Source organism: Pristis pectinata, chromosome 22 (genome assembly GCF_009764475.1).
Source record: "Pristis pectinata isolate sPriPec2 chromosome 22, sPriPec2.1.pri, whole genome shotgun sequence".
NCBI lineage: Eukaryota > Metazoa > Chordata > Chondrichthyes > Rhinopristiformes > Pristidae > Pristis > Pristis pectinata.
The window spans coordinates 7,923,954-7,940,171 of record NC_067426.1 but is presented as its reverse complement, the minus strand read 5'-3'; the positions used below and the strand labels follow the sequence as shown (position 1 = coordinate 7,940,171).

The following is a 16,218-nucleotide window of genomic DNA, read 5'->3' as shown; positions in this document are numbered from 1 at the left end:
GGGATTAGCTATGCCGGCACAACATTGTGGGCCGAGGAGCCTGTTCTGTGCTTTACTGTACTACGTTCTATGTGTATAGAGTTTTATTTGTATTCATTTATCAGATGTGGTCATTGCCAGCAAGGCCAGCATTTATTGCTCATTTCTAACTGCCCTCGAGAGAGTGGTGGAGAACTGCCACCTTGAACTGTAGTATCTTGCCTAATGATGGTGAAGATGCTCCCATAGTACTTATGGCTCAGGGCTTCCAGGTCTTGGGTGAAGTGACAAAGAGAACAATACATTTCCAAGTCAGGATGGTGTGCTACTTGGAAGCAGAGATGAAAGTAGCTGACATAATCAAGTACAAATGGATTAAATCAATGATGCTTAGTGATAAATCAAAAACTGCAAGAAACCTAAAATTTGTAAGGCAGGCTAAAGGTGGTGGTGTTCCCATGCACCAGCCGCCCTTGCTCTCCTTGGTGGTAGAGGTCACAGTTTTGGGAGACACTATAAGACTAGCCTGGGCAAATAAGATGCAAGATGTCTTTATTAGTCACATGTACATCGAAACACACAGTGAAATGCATCTTTTGCGTAGAGCGTTCTGGGGGGCAGCCCGCAAGTGTCGCCACGCTTCCGGCACCAACATAGCACGCCCACAACTTCCTAACCCGTACATCTTTGGAATGTGGGAGGAAACCGGAGCACCCGGAGGAAACCCGCGCAGACACGGGGAGAACGTACAAACTCCTTACAGACAGCGGCTGGAAATGAACCTGGGTCGCTGGCGCTGTAATAGCGTTACGCTAACCACTACACTACCGTGCCTGCCCTAATTTAGTAATTGCAGGGCACCTTGTAGATGGAACACAGTGCCACCACTGCACTGGTAGTGGTGGGAATGAATGTGGTGGGTAAGGTGCCAAGTTTTGATCTGGATGATGATCTTTCACACTTATTGCTGGCATTGCACTGACCCAAGTGGAGCGCATTGCATCATACTCCTGACTTACACATCATTCAACACAGATTGAAGTATTTGCTGTGACATCAAATGAAGCTCAGAACCTAATCATTCTTAGCCCATTGTTATATCAGTGTAACACTTTAACGCTGCTGTACCAATCCTCCAAAAGCCCGCTTGCCCTGTCAGCACTGTTTTTATAATTGGCTCCCTCAGAGATGTTTATCAGTCTCTTGGGCTTCTGCTGAGCCTCAGAACAAGGAACTTTATCCAAAAGATTAAACATGTTTTTTTTTGAAAGTCTGTAAATGGAAAGTGTGATAGAAGATATCCATATTTGGGAAATTTTCAGATTCTGAGGTAGGACTCCAGTGAATTTCATTGTAATTCCAGGACTGTAGTCTGTTACACCCCTCCCCAAAACTAAAATAAGCCTGCATCTTTCACTGGGCTACACCACTTGTTTTAATACTGGTGTAATCAGAATGCAAGATAAATTTTTAGAGAAAAGTTTCAGATCTGTATATCTTGTAATCTATTCAAGGGATGTGGGCTTCACATGCTGAGCCAGCATTTAACTGCCTATCCCTAGCTGCCCTTGAGAAGGTGGTGGTGAGCTGCCTTCTTGAACTGCCGCAGTCCTTGAGGTGTAGTTAACACACAATGCTGTTAAGGAGGGAGTTCCAGGAATTTCGACCCAGGGACAGTGAAGGAACGGCGATATATTTCCGAGTCTGGATGGTGTGTGGCTTGGAGGGCAACTTTCAGGTGGCAGTGTTCGCCATGATTTTGCTGCCCTTGTCCTTCTAGCTGGTAGACGTCATGGGTTTGGAAGGAGCTGTCTCAAGTGTCAGAGTAAGTGGCTACAGTGCATTCTCTACATGGTACAAACTGTGCGTTGGTGGTGGAGTGAGTAAATGGTTGTGGATGGGGTGCTGTGTCCTGTATGGTGTCAAACTTATTGCACGTTGTTGAAGCTGCACTCATCCAGGCAAGTGGAGAGCGTTCCATCACACTCCAGACTTGAGCCTTGTAGATGGTGGACAGTTAGGCAAGTTACTTGTCACAGGATCCCTAGCCTCCGACCTACTCTTGTAGCCACATTGTGTAAAAGGCTGCTCCTGTTCAGTTTCTGGTCAATGGTAACACTCAGAATATTGACCCTCACCATTACATTCCACTTCTCTTAACGCATTTTTCCTTTCAGGACATGGGAACAGGAGGAAGTCATTCAGCCCCTGCAGTCTGTTGTGTCTTTCAATAAGATCAGTGATCTCTGACCTAATTTCATAGACCCGTCTCTTCCCCAAATTTCTTAGATTATATTTTTTATATAATCAAAAGGATTGTCAGCTTCAAATTTAAAATTAACCACTGGCTGAGTGGTACAGGGAGCAGCATCGACCGCTGTACAGTTTCGATCTCACAAGAAGCCTTTGACTTTGTCAGTCGGGAGGAACTGTGGTGCATGCTTATCAAGTTTTATCACATGCTCAGGGTCTGATCTCTAAGTCATCATTGATTCGTTCACCCACAGTGCAAGAGAACAGCCTCAGGAAGATCTCTAGCAACCACAACAAAAAGGTCCAGGAGAAGATCAAGAAAATGTGGACCACTTTTCATACCTTTGGAGCCACCTCAGTGAAAAACTTCAGCATTCCCTTTGGTGTGCCCTGCTAGCCTTTGGCTGAGAGGAAAGAGTATTAAGATTAAGTTTCCAAACCCAGCATCAAGATAAGGTATCTTTATTAGTCACATGTACACTGAAACACACAGTGAAATGCACCTTTTGCGTAGAGTGCTCTGGGGGCAGCCTGCAAGTGTCGCCACACTTCTGGCACCAACATACGTCTTTGGAACGTGGGAGGAAACTGGAGCACCCGGAGGAAACTCATGCAGACACAGGGAGAACATACAAACTCTTTACAGACAGCGGCCGGAATTGAACCTGGGTCGCTGGCATTATAATGGCGTTACGCTAACCGCTACACTACTCCTGGTCTTGCAGGTAGAAGTGATTCCTGTCCTCCTATGTACTTGTGGCACATTGAAAGTGTAGAACATCCCCCACTGGCTTGTGCAAATCCTTGGGCCCCTGACTGCTCAAAGTGGAGACAATGATTTGGGATGACACTGAGAACCAAAAGTCCTTTCAGTGGGCATTTGTGGAAGCCGCCGAAAAGGACAGGAGTGCACCGCCTCCTGAACTACCCACCCAGCCATCTCTGCTGGTCCCACAATGGCCTCATCCCTCACCTCAGAACACACAGGACTGAAGGGGAAGCAAATCATCCTCATTCCTGAGGGTCCACCTCACCTCTGCAAGGCAACATTTTCTCGAACTTACAATAAACATCGCAAGAGAGGTTCACAACCCTAACTAAAACATCTGCATGTTTGTCAGACTCTAGAAATTATGCTTTGTGCAAAACACCAGGAAACCATCACTAAACAACAGGAACATCAATCAAATAAGGAAACCAGTATTTTTAGCTGCTTAAAATTTGATGTTCAGATACTAGTGAAGAGCCAAATACCAACCAATGCAGAGGCACGCCAACAGTAACTAGCAGCTTCCAATTGGCCAGTGGTGCATGGGATGTCTCCGAGCAGTGGCCACAAATGCAACAATATAAATCGTCTTCAAACTCCAGATTATTGTTGGGCAAGTAATAAACCACCGGTGATACATGGACAATATTACAAAAGCAGGGATGCTGGAAATCCAAAATACCTTAAACATTCATTATTTCTCCCTTCATAGATGCTGCCCGAACTATTGAATATTTCCATTTCCAGGAATTTTGAGGTAGAAATTCATCCTTGGTTAAAACTTTAAAAATTTATACTGCACGGTAACAGGCCCTTCCAGCCCAACGAGCCCACGCCGCCCAATTAACCTACTAACCTGTACGTCTTTGGAATGTGGGAGGAAACCAGAGCACCCGGAGGAAACCCATGCAGTCATGGGGAGAACGCACAAACTCCTTACAGACAGCGGCGGGGATTGAACCCCGATTGCTGGTGCTGTAATAGCGTTACACTAACTGCTACGCTACTGTGCCGGTGCATCTAGCACCAAATATGTGATAGATCACCATCTGTACATCGTACTACATTTCCAAGATTCTGTTCCATTGAAAGCAATGGGATTAAATTTGAGGTAAATTGCCCACATGTAGAAGTGCTCATCTCCCTGTTTTATTTCACATCAAGCATTGTAGTAGTCTTGCAGAGGCAGACTAGATTTCAAATGCATTGGAACTCTAAAAAATCATCTTTTGCAGTGGTTTGACCAGGTACCATTTACTTCAATGAATCTCCCTGCAACCCCACAAAACTTCTCTCCCCTCCCCTCAACTTGTTGCAATATCACAGAAAGTTCCAGGAGTTTAATCTGTAAATTACAGAAAAGGTTTGGTGTGATGGTGTACAGCAAAAGTTGGTAGTTTTACCTGATTTACTGTAATGGGAGGGATTGTGACAGGTGTACTGATCGTCATTAACGCTGATCAAGGGGTGAAGATGCACGCACACAGGAAAAGATTTTGTTTGGCACCAAATTATTTTCCAGGATTTGCTTTTTCATGCAACGCTGCATACAAACCTGTTAATAGGCTTGGTTTGCACTGCAGACATGCCCTTGTAATTGGCAAACTGTGCAAATATCCTAACGTTGGTCAGCAGGAGATTGCTGGCATCGATTGCTGCATAGTGTGGGCAGCGCAGTCTGTGTTACTGTCAGTCAATGTGGCATTGCAGTGTTACAGATCCTCCACCGAATATTGCAGTACTTTTTCTTTGCACTCCCCAGCAGGCTTTCATTGTGTTCAGTCTTAGATGAGACCAGTTTCCTTTCGGTGAAATACTAGCAAGAGTGCAGGCGTCATCCTTTTGGCCCTCGTCACTGATTCCAGCCCTTGACCCACTTTGAAGTTGGACTGTTTGTGCAGCTGCTAATGCAGGTTACCCTGGTCATGGACACATATTGCACCAAATCATTTTAAACGATGTCACTGTCTGATGCAATCTTCATCAGATGAGAAACAGAAGCGGGCCATTCAGCCCATCATACCTACTTCCCCATTCAATTAGATCATAGAACAGTACAGCACAAGAACAGGCCCTGCAGCCCACAATGTCTGGGCTGACCAAGATGCCAATTTAACTAAGCCTACCTGCCTGAAAATGGTCCATTTCCCTCCATTCCCCCTTCCTGTTCGTGTCTTGTCTCAATGCCTCTGAAACATTGCTTTTGCACCTGCTTCCACTACTTCCCCCGGCAACGTGTTCCAGGTACCAATCAATCTGTATTTCACAAAAAAGTTCGGGTTCATCGAAAATATAATCTGACAACAACCCAGTCAACTCCTGTAAAAATGCTCATTCTTAGAAACACAAGAGTACAGGTCCGGTTTATCTATTTTCTCTTCATACAACAAATCTCCCAGCATAGGAATCAATCAATCTGATGCAACACTCTGATTGTAAGAATATCCTTCCTTAGATAAGAGACGTGACCTGTGCATAATGCTTTAGGAGCAGTCGCTCCAGGGTTCTATATAATTGGAAAAAGACATGCCACTCCTGCCCTTTTTTGCAAAAATGTGTGTGTACAACACAGCGTTGTCCTTTCTAATCGCTTGCTTTTTCTGCAACATTGTGATTCATGGCCCCAGCCAACACCACCACTGTTCTATCTCTCACCATTTAACAAAAAAATACACTCCTCCCTTCTATTCCCGTTCTTCCAGTGACTGGATTTAGTAAGGTGAGCTAGTGCCATTTTGTCATGCTCAGGAAATTTGGGCACTCTTTAGCTCGAGCTTTTACAAAGGGTGGACAATTCCCACCAGCACACTCCTCTTCCCAATCCCCCCACCGCCATCTCCTGAAAACACAGCAGAGTAAGACACAAGAAAATAGGAGGCCACCTTAATGTTATGCCCTCTAGTATTTGACATTTCCACCCTGGGGAAAAGACTGACTATCTTTTCCCCAGACAGATAGTCTATCGGGACTATCTATTATCCCAGAGAGACTATCTGGCCCCTCAAACCTGTCCATCCATTCATTATCATGGCTACTCTATCCCAGGTCTCCTCTGTGCCAGTTCCCCAGAGCTCTCATCCCCCAATCTTTCCAATACTTTAAATACTTCTTAACAATCCAGCCCCCACAACTCCTGAGGTAGAGAATTGCAGGGTCAATGTTCTTCCTGCCAATTAACTCCACGGTAAAAGTGGAATACAAAATATTTTGTGCACAGTAAGTTGAGCCTCAGTTTCAGAGGTCGATAAGATGCACTATACTTGGTATCTCCTGACCTGAAGCTGGATGATCGGCACACTAATGTGTGCGCATCAACAACTGTGGGTCACTGTGAGAATGGAAGCAAATGCTCGTCACCAGGTCTGGTCAAATCAAATGACGCAGCCTTGTGAACAGTGGGGCTCTGTCCACCTCCACCTGGGTTACTGTACAGCTCTTGCTGCCTGCAAGATCTGTGCAGCAATTCCTTAAATACTTATAGAACATTACAGCACAGTACAGGTCCTTCGGCCCACAATGTTGTGCTGACATTTTATCCTGCTTGAAGATCTATCTAACCCTTCCCTCCCACATAGCCCCCTATTTTTCTATCATTCATGTGTCTAAGAGTCTCTTAAATGTCCCTAATGTATCTCAAATTTAATTTTTTTAATTAAATTTTATTTACAGTGTGGTAACAGGCCCTTCCGGCCCAACGAGTCTGCGCCGCCCATTTTAAACCCAAATTAACTTACCTGTACATCTTTAGAATGTGGGAGGAAACCAGAGCACCTGGAGGAAACCCACGCAGACATGGGGAGAACGTACAAACTCCTTACAGACAGCGACGGGAATTGAACCCCGATCGCTGGCGCTGTAATAGCGTCGCGCTAATTGCTACGCTACCGGGCCGCCCACAACCTGCCCCCACAACCTCTGCCGGCAGTGCGTTCCACGCACCCACCACTCTCTGTGTAAAAAGAAAACTTACCTCTGAGATCCCCCTTATACCTTCCTCCAATCACCTTAAAATTATGCCCCCTCGTATTAGCCATTGTCACCCTGGGAAAAAGTCTCTGACTGTCCACTCGATCTACGCTTCTCATCTTCCTTTTGATGTGGATCAACATGAGCCACAGAAGGTCAGAGTGACAGAGCGGTGGGTGCTGAGTGACCTGGGCCAAGCAGGGGGGCTGGCAGAATGACCCGTGCTGAGCCAGAGCTGGAGAGACCAAGACCTACAGTGTGAAGCACAACAGTGCAGGTCAGTCCTCAGGGTCTGAGCATCTCTGCTCATGCTCAAGATGACTACAGAGAAAATAACCTCCTCCAGCTGTTATTTTCTTAAAGCTCTTGCAGTCCAAATCTTCCTCTAATTAAATCATGAGGGGTGTAGACAGGGTGAAACCCATTGTCATGAATTACAGTATTTTTTCCAGGGGAATCAAGGACTAGAGGGCATAGATTTAAGGTGAAGAGGGGAGAGATTTAGTAGGAACTGGGGTGGGGGGGGGGGGTGCGCGGGCAACATTTTTGTTACACAGAGGGTGGTTTGTATGTGGAACGAGCTGCCAGAGGAAGTGGTTGAGGCAGGTACAATAACAGTTGGACAGGTACATGGAAAGGTTTAGGTGGTTATGGGCCAAATAGAACTAGCTTAGATGGGTATCTTGGTCGGCATGGACCAGTTGGGCCAAAGGGTCTGTTTCCCTGCTGCATGACTATGACTCTGCTGAAGCCACCATCTCTGCTGACCTCAGTGCTGCCTATACTTTGTGTATAAACTATTTGGAGGCAGAGGGAGCAGATAACCGGTGTTCAAACAACTGCAGCTTACGCTGCAGGTGCATCTTACAATGTTGCCTGCTAGATGTTACCCTGATTTCTGGAGACTAGGCAGCACCACAATTTAAACTCCCACCCGGCCGTTTTTGTCAGGCAGTGGGAAGGATAGGCACAGTCCAGACCTTGAATTCAACAGCCTTCTCTCTCCCTCTGCAGTGCTGCATTAGAGAAGCACAAACAGAAGACAAGATTACAAGGCACGAACTCTGCTGTGGAGCCTTTGAAGGTGCTGCTGCAGCTCTCTTGTGCCGGTCTTTGCTGGGAGGGAGGAGGGGACGTCCATGGCACAGCATCTGCAAGGGCCCACTGAGACACATTACAGCGTCATTTTAAAAGTTACCGTGACAACTTTTATCTCCATGCCAAACACCTCCGGGTTCAAGACCAGCAGAGACTCGAGTGCCCAGAATCTGGCTGACGTTCCAATGCAGCCCCCAGGACTGCAGCTATGTCAGCAGTGCTGTCTTTCAGACATAGACCAGGCCCTTCGGCCCATAACGTTGTGCTGAACTAATTAAATGCCTAACTAAACTAATCCTTTCTGCCTGCAAAACGTCCATATCCCTCCATTCTCTACACATTCATGTGCCCATCTAAGAGCCTCTCACAAGCCTCTATCGTACCTGTCTCTGCCATCACCCTGGCAGCGCATTCCAGGCACCCACGACTCCCTGTGTAAAAAAAATTTGCCCCGCACATCCCCTTTGAACTAACGTCCTCTCACCTTAAATGCATACCCTGTGGTGTTAAACATTTTGACCCTGGGTAAAAGATACCGGCTGTCTACTCTATCTATGCCTCTCATAACCTTATAAACTTCTATCAGGTCTTCCATTAAGTCAAACAAAGCCCCATCTGCCTTCTCAGATGGCTGTAAAAATGACCCTGTGGCACTACATGAAGATCATGGAGTTACCCAGCAACAACACATTGCAGCCCAGATGATCTGGCCATATTGCATCACTGTCTATTGGAGCTTGCTGTGCACAAACTGGCTTCAACACTGAACTGGAGTGACAAAGAGAGAGGGCATGACCTTCTTGAGCAGCCACTTGGGAGGGAGGTGAGACCAATCACTAACAATGTAATAAACGCACTTGTGGGTTGAGCAGCTCGGTGAAAACATTCTTGTCTCTCTCTCTACACACCCTGAAAACTCACTGCAAAACAAAGGAAGTGCAAGAGGAAGGCATGACGGCCGTATCTTTCTGAAGCACATTTACAAATGTGCATTGGGTCTGGCAATGGCACGAACCTTCAGTACCCAGGAAAACAAGACCGATAAGGTCTAGTTGTTTTGCAAATACTGAGGATTAATTGTGTATTAAAAAAAATGCAATTTTTCCCTCAACTTTATTTTTCCCTTTTGCAATTTTCATATAAATTATACTAACTTTCTAGTAAAAGTCTCAATTCACACAATTCCATAAAAAATGCATTTATACAGCACCTTTTACATTGATAGAGATTACAGAGCATTAACAAATGTATACACAGAGCCAATTAAGATGTTCCTTAAAACCTCCGTCAAAAAGGAAAGAGCACAGTATCACAGCTAGTAGAGCTACTTCCTCACAGGTCCTGAGACTTAGGTTCAATTCTCATTCCTGTGTGGAGTTTGCAAGTTCCCCTTGCGACCGCAAGGGTTTCCTCTGGGTGCTCCGGTTTCCCCCCAGATCCCAAAGACTTGTGGGTCAGTAAATTAATTGGCCACTGTAAATTGCCTCTGGTGTGTACGTGGGTGGTAGAATTGATGGGAATATAGAGAAAACAGGTTACAGGGAAAATTGGTGGGGGAATAGAATTGATCTGTGAGCCAACATAGAATCAATGGGCTGAACAGCCTACTATGTTGTCAGGAAACATGGAAGAGAAGTGGAGAAGTTTAGCAAGATCTTAGACAGCCATGTGCAAGGTACAAGACATCTGTTTCTTTTCTCCCTCCTGAATGCACTGGCAAATTAGAGCTCATGACTGCCAGAGACCCAGAGCTTTGATGAGCTACATTGTCAGGTACAGGAGGCTTAATGGCGAAGTATTATCAGAAGGCATGAACACGCCAGGAAGTGCCATTTGCCTGGGGTGCTATATTTCACTTAGTTTCCCATCTCTCCAGAGCACTCTGTTGTATTCACCAGGGTGGAAGGAAAGTTGAGACTCCCCACTTAAAGAGCTCACCAACCCGTCTGTGCAGAAAAATAGATACAGTGCTAGAATTCAATTCCCAAAATACTGGTAAAATCCCTGGAATTTTATGTAATAAAAATAATTTGATTTATTGTGTCTTTGTAAACCAATGGTCCCAGAGACAATTGTGCAATGTGCTCTGCAGAGTTCAGGAAAAGTACTGAGATTCCATGAAATAGTTTGACTTAAGCAGGCAAGACACAAAGCGACCCTGTGAATGATTTGTTTCCTGTCTCCATTCCAGGCTACAGAATCACCATTTAGGCAACGCATATGAACCAACTGCCAGCACTCAGGGTGATTGGGACAAACAGCAGACAATAGACACCTCAGGTCTGTTCCATTAACCAATCACGGTTGGTCTTTAAGGCCTACCTTCCCTTCTCAAGTACGAAACCTTTAATACCCTCGGTGCTTCCAGGTCCTGCCCTGCGAGTGGTGGTGCTCTGGCAAGGCATGGCCTCCACTCCAAGTGGAAGAGGGAATGTTTGCTCTCAGAAACAAGTACTTCACCACTCTTCTCAAGGTCAGCCATCACCAAGTCCCATGCCATCAATGTCCTGAGCCTCACCATTGACCAGATACTTAATGGGACCAGTCACATAAATGCTGTTCCCATGAGAGCAGGTGTGTATCCTGCAGTTGTGGACACAGCTCAGCACATCTCAGAAACCAGCCTCCCCTCCGTGGACTCTGTTTATTCTTCTTGTTGCTTTGGTAAAGCAGCCAGCATAATCAAAGTCCTAATCCACCCAGAACATTCTCTCTTCTGTCCCCTCCCATTGGGCAGAAGATACAAAAGTATGTACCACCAAGTTCAAGGACAGCTTCTATCTGGCTGTTATAAGACTATTGAACGGGCCTCTTGTACAAAAAGATGGACTCTTGACCTCATTACTCTCACTGCACTTCCTCTGTTACTGTAACACAATATTCTGCATTCTGTTATTGTTTTACCTTGTACCACCTCAATGCACTGTTGTAATGAAATCTGCACATATGGCATGCAAAACAAAGTTTTTCCACTGTATCTTGGTACATGTGACAATAATAAACCAATTTACCTGACACCCCAATGCCTTCCCATTGTTTACAAGGCAAAAGTCAGGAGGGTGTCAGAATACTCTCCACTTCCTTGGAGCTTCAAACAACACTCAAGGATCTTGACACCATCCAAAAGCAGCCTTAAGTGGTACCCCACTGCCTGAACGTTCAGTCCCTCCACTACCAGCACACTGGAGCTGTAGTCTGTGCCATCCACAAAACTGAATGCAATTGCTCGCCCAAGTTACTCCGACAGCATCTCCCAAACCTGTGATCGCCACCACCAAGGACCAGGGCAGCGGGCACTGTGAACACCATCACCTTGAGGGTCCCCTCCAAGTCACAAAATAACCTTGCCTTGAAGAGGTATCAGTATTCCTTCATCGTCACTGTGTCCAGGTTCTGGAACTCCCTGCTCTACGGCAGTGCAGGAGTACCTTGACCAGGACTGCAGTGGTTCAAGAAACTGGCTCATCTTCACCTCCTCAAAGACAGTAACATGTCCACATCCCATACATGAATTTAAAAAAAACACCTTGGCTTTTTCTTCCATGAATAGGAAGTTTCAATACCACAACAGGTTTTTGGCCTAACAATTCCAATTAGCAATTACCCCTGCTCAATTCTCTCAACTGCGATTTGAACCCACAACCTTTGATTCACACTTGAAAGTACCATCATCCAAGCCAGAGATAGAACCAATGCACCAATCAACCACATTACAGTGCTCTAATGGGCTGTATGGCTGTCCAAGCTCTTGAACACTTCATATTGCAGTGAATCACTGGCCACAGAGATGCAGAAAACTCAGGATCTCATGTCTAATATCCATTCCCAGCCTTTGAGATTTGGCTTCTGCTTGGCAGATAATCACAGCCTAGACAATGGATGAGATGAAACAACTGGCCAGTATCTCCAAGCCTGACCCATCATTTAGCTGAGCGTGTGTCAGGGACAGACTGATGCCAACATCGCTATCCACCCTGTCTGAAATGTGCAACTCCATTCATATATGGAGAACAGTTACATAGGAAGGCACCTTGACTGCAAAACAGGCTTGTACATTCAGGAGGCACCAGTGGGAGAAGACCGGTGGGGAAAGTTGCTGTGAGTGGGACAACCCAATGAACCTGATTTCAACCATCCTGCCGAGGGTTGCTGCCTGCCAACTGGCAGAGACCAAACGCATCGGCCCACAGCCCTGCTTACCTCTCACCTTCTGCTTGCTGATCCACACAGGCTCCTGGTCCAACAACTCAATTTTACACACCCTCAAATCCCTCCCTATCTGTTAACCTCTTCTGCCCTCTAAATATCTCTGCTCTTCCAAATCTGACACCTTGTACATCCACCAAATTAAAATAACTTCTTCATTATCAGCTGTGCCTTCAGGAGCTCTAAACTCTGGCATTCTGTCCCCAGGTCTCTGTCCTGCTTTAATGATGCTCCTTAATACTGACTTCTTGGACCACGCTATTGGCCAGTTACCCTGATAACTCATTTGGTGTCAAGTTTTAAAATTGGTAACACACGTCGGGATACCTTGACCATTTTAGTGTTAAAGTGAGGCTGTACAAATTCAAATTACTGATGCTGGGCACACTTAATTTTAGGAGATTTGCAGCTGGCGAGGAGACAACAACATAAAGGTTACGACAAAAAAGCAAAATAAGTGCTCTTCTCAACAGCTGATGATTTTCCTTTCAACAAGATGATTTTGCTTTGTTGCAAATTAAGCTACTTTAAAGAGGATTCAAATTGCTCCAGAAAAAAATCTCTTATACTCTTGAGAATTCCTGTAAATACCAAATGCAGTGTTAGTAAAGCTCTGAAGGAACAAAAGCAGTACGTCCCTGCCCTTTCTTCACTATTCAACATCGTTGTTGATCATTTACCTCGGTGCCATTTTCCTGCTCCAACCCAATTTCTCGCTATACCTAAAAAAATCCATCAATGTGCCTTGAACCTCAGCGACAGAGTCCCCACAGCCCTCTTGAGTGGAGAAATCACTGCCCTCCAGGTGAAGACATCTCCCTTCATCTCACTCTTGAATGGCCGACCCCTTATTCTGGGTCAAAGTGGAGTTTATGTGCACAAGTCCATGTGTGCACAGGTGCAATGAAAAACTTACTTGCAGGAACATCTCAAGCACATACCTTTAGAGACACAATATTCACAAGAAAATCATTAAATTATACAAGAAACAACACAACTAAAACAAAAAAACCAAAGTCCATTGTAGTGCAAAATGGTCAAAAGAGGTCTCAGTGTTGCTGTACTGAGGTAGTGATTAGGGTTGTGCGGGTTGGTTCAAGAACCAAATGGTTAAAGGGAAGTAGTTGTTCTTGAACCTGGTGGTGTGGGACTTCAGGCTTCTGTACCTCCTGCCCGATGGTAGCTGCGAGAAGATGGCATGGCCCGGATGGTGGGGATATTTGATGACAGATGTTGCCTTGTTGAGGCAGTACCTCATGCAGTTACTTTCGAGGTGGGGAAGGATGTGCCTGTGATGTATTGAGCTGAGTCCACCACTCTCTGCAGCTTCTTACACACCCTGCATATTCGATAGTGAACCCTAGTGCTAGACATCCCAGGCAGGAAGATATCTTCCCTGCATCTACCCTGTTAAACGCCATGAATTGGTTCTCACTACCAAATGGATGCTGCCTGACCTGCTGAGTTCCTCCAGCATTTTGTGCTTTGTGTATTCAACATAGTTCAGTGATCAGCTTTACAAATTTTGCTTTGGTTTCTGGTCCTTTTAATGTGTTTATTTTAGGGAGATTCAGGTATGTAAATTGTACAGCTGTGGTAGAAGGCGCTGTGGAATGTTTTGACCCACAAGGGCCCATGTAACCTCTGTCACACTAACAAACCAAAATCAGTTTACTTGCATGGCTCAAGATTGAGTAGTACAGAGGTCCAGAGATCTTTGCCCATGGCACAAAGTGTTAATGCTCCAGAGTTGGACGAGGAAAGGAAATAAATCAGTTTTCCCCTTTCTCTTGCCTGTCAGCAGCAGTCACACGATGGGGCATGTCTGTGCACACCTGGTACAAGTGTCATCAGGCCTGACCACGATGCCGCCTACAATTCAATAGCTGCTGGCATTTCAGCATCACTAATGATAAACACAGAATGGCTACAAGGATCCTGGTAAAGGCAGAAGGAGGGTTAGAGCCCGCTGTTGAACGTATCGGAACAAGGCCACACCATAAAGGGGGCCATTGTTTGCAGCAGGATTTAGTAGTTAATGTTGTTTGGTTCGGAGGTCAGGCTGTGGGGTGAATTCATTCTTGTGTCATAATGAACAGGATATACAGGTAAATAATACAAGACGGTACATGCAGCCAGTATTTCATTCATGATGAATCAGACTGCCAGACTCTCATCAGCTGTTGGTTAACTGCATACATACAGGACACTACCCTGCGTCTGTCAGTGTCAACCCATGGTTAGCTCAATGACATTGTGCAGCGGGACAAGTCTTTCAGAAACAAGCCACGTCGCTGGTTTCAAAGGGCTACAGTGGAGTTTTGTTCCCGACGTGTGAGGGGTGTAGAAAGTGCTGCAACTACCTGTTGGTGACTGTGCCACTGCACCATCACACCAGCAACTCTGCTCTGGAAACTGTGCCAGGCAAGAGACAGAGGAGAAAATTCACTGCAGAGACTGCACCCTTTTTAATAAACAGCCCTCTCTGTGCCCTTGTAAGTAATGACAGAAGGTATGCAAATCTCCCCACTGTGATAACACTTATTGAAGAGATCCTGTACACTCCGTAACCATGGGACACATTTATACTGTCAATATGCTGTCATTCCTGATTGATCTAGAACCAGAGTTGTTAATGGACACAAATGGAGCCAGGGGCTGTGCCTGGGCCTTTGCACATTTTTTAAATATGAAGTGGATGGCGAGACGAGTAAAACGATACTTAGATAATTAAATGACACTAAATGATTCAGGGGGACCGGACATTCCCCCTTCAACACATTAGTAATATGCGATTTGATGGAACTTGTTTTCTCCCCCACACGACACAGCCGCAGGAATGAGATATTCCTCACTCTCACACGTCTCTGCTCGCACCCAGACTGCGGACCCCATCCACCCCCTCGCCCCAGACCCCGCATCCAACGCGGAGTGGTTCTGCCGGTTTCTCTGCAGAGGCAGCCACAGGAAGATACGATGCAACGGGGCCCAGCAAACGGCTCTCAGCTGAGCTGCAAACACACAGATCCAACTCTCCCCCGGGGCAGACAGGGAGGGTGGGGGGGGGGGGGGAGAGAAAGTATTAAGGGTGGTGGAATCTGTTGTAATATTTCACTCCTTGCACCGTCGTTGGAAGACCTCTCCATCGCCACAATGCACCAGAAGTAGTTTGTTCTGAAGACTTTTCCTGGTGTAATCACTTGTCCAGGAAGCAGGAGAGGGCTGCCGGCCCTTTAACCCCGTGCTCGCCGCGCCAGCGGCAGACACCTCTCCCCAACAAGTGCCGAGACACCCGAGGGGCAGCTGCCTCTCCCCAGCGTCACGGCCGGCGCTCCCCCTCCGTTATCAGTCCCTCTCCCAGTTCTCCTTTTGCTCTCTCTTTCCTCCCCCCCCCCTGTTTTAATCCTCGCTCTGCTGCTCACCTCCCACTCGCTGGGATTCCACTCCTCTTTTCCCCCTTTCCTCCCCCACCTGTCCTGCTCCTACCTTTGGCGAGGAACACACACACACACACAGTTACCAACTTGCAGCACCAGTGAACAGCCACTTCTCCTACCTTTTCAGTTTGCAAACAAGTTTGGAGCCGGCGCCGCAGTGTTAAACTCCCTGGAGTAAGCGTGCTTGTAGCCCGAGTCCAATTTCCCCCTCCCCCCTGCTCGTAAAGGGGGGGAGGCTTTCACCCATCGCATTCCCCCAACATACGAAAAGAATGTGGCTTGCAACAATGAAAGGTGAATGCGTGCAAAGCACCAGCCTCCTGAAGTGGTGACGTCAGCCCCATGCCCATGTATGGAGCCTTCATTAGCATTGCTTCAGTGAGTGGCGGAGCTCTGTGCCTCCGGCTTTTGGGGCAGGTCTTTCAACAGGCAGAGCAAGAATCAGGCTGAAACAACATTCAGGTTTCAGGAATTACTGCAGGAAGCAGTGAGGCTGGTGGGAGGGGGTGA

At 46.3% G+C, this 16,218-nt stretch overlaps 1 protein-coding gene across 1 annotated transcript in view; it reads right to left on the bottom strand.

Moving 5' to 3' along the window:
• The window catches only part of luzp1 (leucine zipper protein 1), a 131,256-nt gene extending 115,242 nt beyond the window's left edge, over positions 1-16,014 (bottom strand). The window contains exon 1 of the mRNA XM_052036257.1: positions 15,828-16,014. The gene's annotated coding sequence lies outside the window, so the exon portion shown is untranslated. The remainder of the gene's footprint in view (positions 1-15,827) is intronic.
• Positions 16,015-16,218: the final 204 nt, after the last annotated feature.